This window comes from Triticum urartu, chromosome 7 (genome assembly GCF_003073215.2).
Source record: "Triticum urartu cultivar G1812 chromosome 7, Tu2.1, whole genome shotgun sequence".
NCBI classification, from domain to species: Eukaryota; Viridiplantae; Streptophyta; class Magnoliopsida; order Poales; family Poaceae; genus Triticum; species Triticum urartu.
The window spans coordinates 669,987,576-669,996,680 of NC_053028.1; the positions used below are offsets into that span (position 1 = coordinate 669,987,576).

At 45.5% G+C, this 9,105-nt stretch overlaps 1 long non-coding RNA gene across 1 annotated transcript; it reads right to left on the minus strand.

The window, feature by feature from the left end:
- Positions 1-4,571: 4,571 nt before the first annotated feature.
- On the minus strand, positions 4,572-8,333 carry LOC125524363. The gene is made up of 3 exons (XR_007290702.1): positions 7,731-8,333; positions 6,651-7,011; positions 4,572-4,845 (listed from the first exon to the last, which is right to left on the minus strand). It is a non-coding gene; the product is annotated as an uncharacterized LOC125524363 (long non-coding RNA).
- Positions 8,334-9,105: the final 772 nt, after the last annotated feature.

Here is a 9,105-nt window from a genome sequence, read left to right on the forward strand (position 1 = left end):
ATACTCTCATGGAACATTTCACCCTACCAGATCATTTCACACAAGAATATGTGCAGAAAGTCAAGGACGCTGCTCTTAGGAAGATGACGGTTGCATTCAAGAACCACAAGAATCATGAATGGGACAAGTACGTCAAGGGAGGAAGGAAGACTCCAGTATTCGAGGGAACAGTAGAGAATCAAAGTGCTCATTGGGACGATTTCGTGAAATTCAAGGATTCAGAATTAGCTAAGGAACGGTCGAGAATAAACAAGAAGAATGCCGAAAAAAAGGATAAGTTCCATAAGCTGGGGCCAGGTGGCTACGCGGTGGCAATGCCTAAGTGGGATAAGTCTGAGAAAGAGATGGAGGATGCAGGTGTCACTCCGGTTACTAAGAGCTGGCCCCCCAGGTGCAGGACTTGGTTCTATGCGCGTGGGGGGGAGTTGGACCCGAAAACAGGCAAAGTTTCAACGAAGGCATGTCTGAACGGAGCCGACGATAATATACTTGTTGCAATATAAGAGGCTCGAACGGGGGTGTTCCAGCCCAACAGAGAGAATGACGAGCTTACGCGTGCCCTGGGAAATCCTGAACACCCGGGAAGAACACGAGGCAAGGGCGCTATTCCGTGGTATGAGGGGTTTTCGGACTGGAACACCGACTACAGAACCCGTGCGAGAAGGAAGATTGCGGAGGAGAAGCAGAGGAAGATGGAGGAGGAGAAGAGGAAGCTATACTATGAATGCCTTCAAGGCCTAGAATCAGCGCACGCGGACTTGGTAGTCAAATTCCAGCGGCAGCAGGAGCAGATCGACTCACTTAGCCAGCAAAGGGGGTCTCAGCAGCTGCAGCAGCTAGCGGATGATCCAGCATTGGATACCACCGCCCCATCCATGCCGAGAAGCAGCGTGGGTTCCGCCCTGTTTGACGCAATGCTAGATAGATACCCCGTGGATGACATCGCGGAGAACACTAACTGCGAGCTACACTTCAAAATTAAGAACATATCCTTGAACGTATCCTTCAAGATAGATACCCCCGATGCAACCTTCCATTGCAACCCGATTCCAGCAGGCTATGCTCGTGTCGTGGTTGATGAGGTGGTGGACCAATATTCGGGGCTAGAGCTTGACATTCCTGGAGGTGCGAGGAGCACACACTCGGAGATGCCAAACATCGTATCATCCTATGGAGAAAGGATTGCATCATCTTTCGAAGGCCACCGACACCGCGTCACCCGACTCCTCGTCGAAGTCCGCCACCGAGTCAGCAGACTCCCGCTCCTCCAAGTCCACCAATGCATGAGGCCACTCCTCCTCCTCCAAGTCCGGCACAACCTCAGGCCACTCCTCCTCCAAGTCCGGCACAGCTTCAGGCCACTCCTCCTCGTCCAACTCAGCCCCGTCAGCCGTCTCCGCCGCCTCAGCAAACGCAGAAGAGACACCCCGCAGCTATGGTGCGTAGCGGTACGAGTCGAGGTCATAGTACAGGAAATACAGGCGGAGGCAAGCGATATAAATATGGTCCAAACCTCACTACTCCTCTTCCTGAGAGGGCTTACGACAGGACCGAGGAGCAAACCAATGCCATAGTGCGGGCAGAAGTCGACGCCCATTTTGGACCGAAACCGCCACCGCCGCCAAGGGAGAAAGTGCCTATGGAAGTAGTTGAGCACTTCATTCATATGGCTCAACCACCAGCTCCTAAGCCTGTTGACACAGACTATGAGCACCACATTAGGAAGTTACATCGACAACGTCTATAGAAGGAGGCGAGCTCGAGCTCGAGCAAACAACAAGCAACTGTCAAAAAATGCGGGAAAACCGTTGCCCAGCTGGGAGAACAGGCGGCGCAATCGATCCCCCCGTTTGTTGTGCTGCCAACAACACGTGACAGTACACGCGCCCAATATTATTGTGGCCAAACAGTTTACGTTCCCGAGGTGGGCGATGTGGTAATAACCCAGGAGCATATAATGTAGACTGAAACTCTCAACATCACTGTTGGACAACTCCTCGAGATCGAGGACATGCCTGTGCTTACAGAGGAGGAAATAAAACGGAAATATGCCCGGGGCCAACCTTTGGTCAAGCCAGAAGAGGTCAAGAAGCTCCCAACGAGAATGTATGAATTGCATCAATGGTACATGGACATTACCCAAGAGATCCGATCGAGAGTCCCTCATGGTGCAAGTCAAGAAGGATCATTACTACCATGAGAAACCTGTGACCGTTGAGTATTCTGAACTGTTTCAGTTATACAATCAAGACGCACTCGACAAATCTATCGTCAGTTGCTATTGTCTGTAAGTGATTTCTTTTTGTAATTTAAGTCTCAAGCTAGCTGTAGTGATCCTTTTGATCAATCATTACCTGTAATTATCCTCACTATATTCTTTTCTGTGGTATTATGCAGGATGAAGATGTATGAAATGAGAAAAGGTGGACGCTATGGCATTGGGTTCATTGACCCAAACACCGTTAATGAATACACATGGGAAATAAACAAGCATCATGAAAAGCAGGTAGAGGACAGCATGCTAGAGTTCTTGAAGTGCCTCAAATACAATGAAGATATACTACTTCCTTACAACTTCCAGTGAGCCACACTTTCTTGTACTACAAATTCTCTGTTTTGCCTACTAGCTAGCTAAATGTTTTTGCTTACATATGCCCGCTTAATTAAGACATGCAAACGTGTGTGCATGCAGATTTCACTGTATCTTGTGTATCATTAAAGTTGACGCCGAAACAGTTGAAATATTGGACTCACTACTCAAAGCAAATAGTGACTATAACATCTTGTTTGGGATAGTCAACAGGTAATTTCAATCATTATTAACTATATATCTTGGCCTATTTAGTTCGTCATTTCATGATATGAACTATTTAATAACCCCTTTATTCATTTTCTTTGTCGGCGGGCAGGGCTTGGGCAAGGTTCATCAGCGTCACGGAAGGCGAATGGAAACGACAGCTGAAATGGTTTTGACCCAAGGTAAGTAATTAAGTAGTACTAACTAGCTAGCTAGCTGCCATCTCTTTAATTATCATGCTTGATTAATTATTATCTGATCAAATTAAATTCCATTCTCGTAATAAAGGCTCTGAAGCAGGCGCGGGGGACTAATCTATGTGCATTCTGCGTTTGCAAGAACATTCGCATGATGGCGTCCGAAAGGAGCAGATCTCAAAGACAGGAATGGGTACGCTTGTCAGAACACTATTCATAATTTTTACACCATTATCGATATCTAGTCACACAACTAATACACATGCATATTGATCTCCTTCTTAACAGTTCACAGAGGTGCGGGACAAGCTCCTAGAAACGGAGCGCGTAGAAGCACTTCAAGAGGAAATAGCGGGATTTTTGCTCGACCAGGTCATAAATCCGAAGGGAGAATACTATTACCCGCTACCGCCCCCATCGACCAGGTCATGAACCACTTCCAATTGTCATTGTGCTCTGAAGGCACCAATTAGGCTAATGCCACTGGCTCCGAAGGCAACATGCATATGTAGGAGAAATTGTATATAGCTATATATACATGTGTGTATGTGTGAATTAATATGGTGGTTTGTGAGACATTGATGATATATATATGATTGGTTCTACTAGAAATTCTATTTCTATACAATGTGTAGTATCGTAAAATACCAGCAAACGAAAAAGAATTAAAATGGAAAAGACAAAATTAAATGAAAAAGAAATCATAAAACCAAAAACCCCCCAAACATTTTAGTACCGGTTGGTGTTACCAACCGGTACTAAAGGGTTCCCGGCCCCCGGAGCTGGCTCATGCCACGTGGTTGCCCTTTAGCACCAGTTCGTGCTGAACCGGTACTAAAGGGGGGGGCTTTAGTGACTACACTTTAGTGCCGGTTATGGAACCGGCACTAAAGGGCCTTACGAACCGGTGCTATTGCCCGGTTCTGCACTAGTGAGTATGGCTCTGGGATTGCTTTCTCGCAGGGAGTCGAGAAAGGGTCTCTGGCCGAGGTTGATAACACTTCTACTACTTTACTTTATACTACTCTACTCCCTCCTTTTGCTGCAAGATGGTGGTTTCCAGAAGATGCTAGTCTCCGATAGGACAAGGTTCTCCCCTCTATTCTGGCATTTCTGCAGCCCAGTCCACATATACAGCCTTCCTTTGATACTCTTGCATATGTAGTGTAGATCCTTACTTGCGAGTATTTTGGATGAGTACTCACGGTTGCTTTGCTACCCCTTTTCCCCCCTTTCTTCTTCTTTCCGGTTGATGCAACCAGATGTGGGAGCTCAAGAGCCAGATGCCACCGCCGATGCCTACTACTACGTGGAGACCGACGACGACTGAGAGAGTCCTGGATTAGGGGGTGTTCGGGTAGCCGAACTATACCTTCAGCCGGACTCTAGGACTATGAAGATACAAGATTGAAGACTTCGTCCCGTGTTCGGATGGGACTTTCCTTGGCGTGGAAGGCAAGCTTGGCGATGCGGATATTCAAGATCTCCTACCATTGTAACCGACTATATGTAACCCTAAACCTATCCGGTGTCTATATAAACCGGAAGGTTGTAATCCGTAGGCAATCAACTCCATATACAACAGAAAAAATTTGCACAAAAAACTTAAGATTACAGTTATAGCCGAACAATACATCTATCAAGGACTAGCAAAAAAAGAAACTTAAAACTACAAACACCCTGTGTTAATTCTGCAGCACCACAGCCCCGCTCAAGGCTGGCCAAACGACAACTGACAACCAGGGGTCATCTCCATGCATTTCTGGACACGGATCCAGCCATTGCCGCCAACTTCATTGGAGGGAAAACCTTATACGCCAATATCTCAACTCAACCCATGCTCAACATTGCCTGCACGTCAACAAACTGTAAGACCACATCAAAAAATGCAATGCATCTTGGCACGGCGCATACCCCGGTGGCATGGGGCAAGCGAGCTCATATTTCATGTATGTACTATTCTTCAATTATTTTTAAAGAATATATATTCTTCAATTGGTTTGTATATGGATAGCATTTTCCAATTACCATGCTCACTAATGAAAAATTACACCTTAAAAGTTAAATGTAGAAGCAAGTGGGCTGGTTTCTGTACGAACACCACGACCATGGTCTCGGAGCTACAATTATCCTATGACATTAAATACTTTTGTGATTGGAACAACATATAATTTTGTTGGACTACATAGTGAATCTTGGGATTAATCGCTTTTATTAATGTGATAATTTCTATTTTGTTAATATTAATAGAAGAAAACATTTAACAGACAATGAACATGCGAAATATTTTCCTCGTGGAAGATGGACAATTACCGGTGTGAGTCTTGGTCCTTCTTTTACCCTTTAACTAGTAAATTGTTTAAAAAGCTAGGGAGATACACCTACAATGAGTTGGAGAACAGAATGAGATTTATTTGTTATTCTATATTTCACTCAAACAAATTAGAACAGCTTGGTGGAACTGGCACATTGCTTTCCTATTTCTTATCATGTACTCCCTCCGTCCCAAAATTCTTGTGTTAGATTTGTCTAAATATGGATGTATCAAGTCACATTTTAGTATTAGATACATACGTATCTAGACAAATCTAATACGAGAACTTTGGGACGGAGGGAGTACTAATTTTAAAATGGACCTGATACGGATACACTAATTTTAAAATGCACCTGATACTGATACGCTGGTTCCAGAAATATCCATGCATTCTAGCACTGGGATACTATTGTAGTAGTTCAATAACCATGGTGCGGAAGTGCTGGAGCACAGTTGGTTTCATGAACCAACAGCAGGCAAGTGATTTTTGTTACTCATAAGTAAATCTGGAAAATAATTTGCAATGGTTGTCATCACGTTATGGGATGGTAATTCATACCATCCTGGAGGCTTGTGGTTATAAAATACAGTTTCAAGGTTTACATCAAAGATGCTTCCTCAGAACTTCAGAGTCTGAGCAACATGGTTATTAGCTCGCACCAGAGGCTGACATTATGTAATGTTGTTGGTGCTGAGAGAACAAAGCCATCTAAAGCTAGTCATAAAACTGGCATGCATATTTTGTGATACTGTAGTTTTGGCTAAGTGCTAGAGCATAGGATCCATGATCCCTGAAGCAGACGCACAGACTACATCACACAAAATACTCAAGGAACCATAGGCCGCCCACTCATTTTTGTTGCTACAAGTACGTCAAATCAACAAATGTATTTCTATGTCTGATGCACAGAACAAGTTTCTCACAAAACAATTCATAAAAAATATCGCCGGTATGTACAACCGTAGCAGAAAGACTCAAATTTTGAACCATAGTTGTGGGAAAAGGAAAGTACAGAGCACATATTCCACAGGTAGAGTTCCATGTGCACGTTGAATGTGAAGAAATGAACTATAAAACATTTGACATTGCCATGGACACTGTCAGGTACAAGAATGTACCATGCCTTCAACATGAGCAAATTATATGCCTGAAACGTCTACGCAGACATGGAGTTTCCACATACCAAGTTGACCATTATCATCCACAACTGAACATATATGACAGATTACAAAACAAGCTTCTCGCAGAACAGATACCATGTATGTGTACTGCCAGTAACAGAGGGGCTCAACGTCCTGAACCATAATAACGGGAGAAGGCAGAAAGCACATATATACATACCGATAGTGATGTCGCAGTCACCAGTTAACTCGCCGTCGATGAAGAGCTGCAAGAGTGTGGGCTAGCTGGAGTACTCCTTGAGCCCCTGCTGGAGCGCCTCATTGGCGAGCACATCATGCATCTCAAGGTATGTCCAACGAGCGAAGGATCGGCAACACATTAATTCCATGAAAATGCCAGAATCACGAAAAATCTAGCTGCATCATAAAGACTAAGCAGTAACATACCTTGAGAAGTACATCAACACTGGCTACAGCTTCAGAGATAACAAATTAAGTTGTGTGCCAAAATAGATCATAACCACTGGCTCCATTTTCTTGAAGAGAAAATGCTACAAGACCAACTTCCAAGAAATCCATTCCTGAATTTTGAAACAGTACAAGCACATTAATTCCATGAAAATGCCAGATGAAGCCTAGTTTGCCACACCTGCCATTTAAGCACTTAAATAACTGACATACAAAACTAAGACAAACAGACAATAGACTACACCCCAACACATGAGGAACATTACTAACCATGGCATAGGTCAAAATTCGCATGCATAAAAGCAGGGTTGCTCGTTCAGTTGTCCCTTGGATCAGTACTTCAGTAGCATTACTCAACACATACATCAATACATGAGATCTGAATCTAATTACCAGGCTAAATAATGTGTACTCAAACAATCTGAATTCAGTATCAGGTCTATTTTAATGCACTCAAATCCAATATCAGGCCAATTAATGTACTCAAAACAATCTGAATCCGAGCCAGGCATGAAATTCATATTGAGAACCCCTCCTTGTATGCGATGAAGAAGAGTGGATATATGGGACACATGGACAAACAGCATGACAAGGATTTATTTGTTTGCAGATTGAGAACATGACCGTGACATACAGACTTGCATTTTTTAACACAACATATCTTCCAGTTCTAGAGTACCAAGAAACAGAACCTATCTATTGCACATGTACCCAGAAATAACTAAACAGGTAGCCATGGACATCACCAATGAACTTTGACAGAATACAAATGAACCGCGGACCAATCGACTAGCCCTGCAGTAGGTAAGATCAGAGCTTAAAGGGGACGAACCCATCCACGGAGATGACGAGGAGGAGCAGCACGTACGCGACGGGCAGAGGCCCCTGGCAAAGCCGCAGAGGCAGCGCCTGTCGCTGCAGCGCGGATGGCAGAAGGGAGTGGCTAGCTCCGTGGCGGCGGCGCCACCTGTATCTCACCATAGCTCGCCGCCGACCGAAGATGGATCCGTGGCAGTCGCACGGGACATTAGAGACTTCCAAATCCGGTGGTAGAGAACGACGAGCTCGGCGCCGCTACCGCCACCTTGGCCTTCTCGTCGGTGTCGATCTGGTTGGATGGACAATGCATCATGGGTTTCGGCGGGACATGCGCTGCTCGAGTGCGACCGAGGAAGGCGGATTGATCTGCGCCGGGAGGAAATGGACCTGTCGCGACCACTACCGCCGCAACTCGAGCGCGTGGCCGTGGCCGTGGGAAAGATGGGGAGGGGGCGACGCACATAGAGGGGAGAAGAGAGGGGATCGATGGATCGGGAGAGGTGAGGCTGTTCTGCGGCGGCGCCGGCATGGAGCGGGCGGAGGAAGATTGGTGGAGTGGCGGCGGCTGAGGGAACGGGAGGATAGAATGGGGAATTAGGGTTAGGTGTGTGTGGACTGTGGAGTATAAATGGGCTGGCTCAAAATTTTGCCACCCTGCCGCGTTGGCCACTTAAAATTTTGCATCTCCGCGCTCTCTCAAATTTCAGGCTCGCCCTTTTCTTTCCAACTTTTATATATGGCTGATTGACAAGTGGACCAAATAAGCGGGTACAACAGACACATCGGCAGAAGCCATCCATGACGGTTCATATGGCAACTAAAGAAAGAAAAAAAAAGGCATAGATGGTCGATTCATGACAGTTTCTGTGACGGTCCTTCAATGCCCGTCATCAAGGGGCTGCCGTTTTGGAGGTTATTCGCGTCTTGTTCATCCATGACGGTTCCCGTGACGGTTTTCAGGAACGTCACCCGAAGTCCGTCATGGATTAACAGATTTCTTGTAGTGAATATGGAGCACGGACGAGACGAGGAAGCAGAAGAGAGGTTGCGGGACATAATCTTAGACGGAGGTGATGTCATGTCGTGTTTTCTTAACGACAATGATGGTCTGGAAGAATAGCAGGGTGAAGAAGCAGGTCCGGAAGAACAGCAAGGTGAAGAAGCAGGTCCGGAAGAACAGGGTGACGGCTTCAGTGACCGAACAGAGTCCGGCCAGGTAAATATATTAGTTAAGCCTGTGCTGAGACTAGCTAATTGATGCATTCATTGTTTTGGTACGTACACATATTAATTAACTCTCGTCTTTCTTCTTTTTCCTACCCCTCCGGATCGAGCATAACTTCGGTAAAGAGACTAGGCCCGAAGAAAAAGTTGCGCGAGGATGAAAG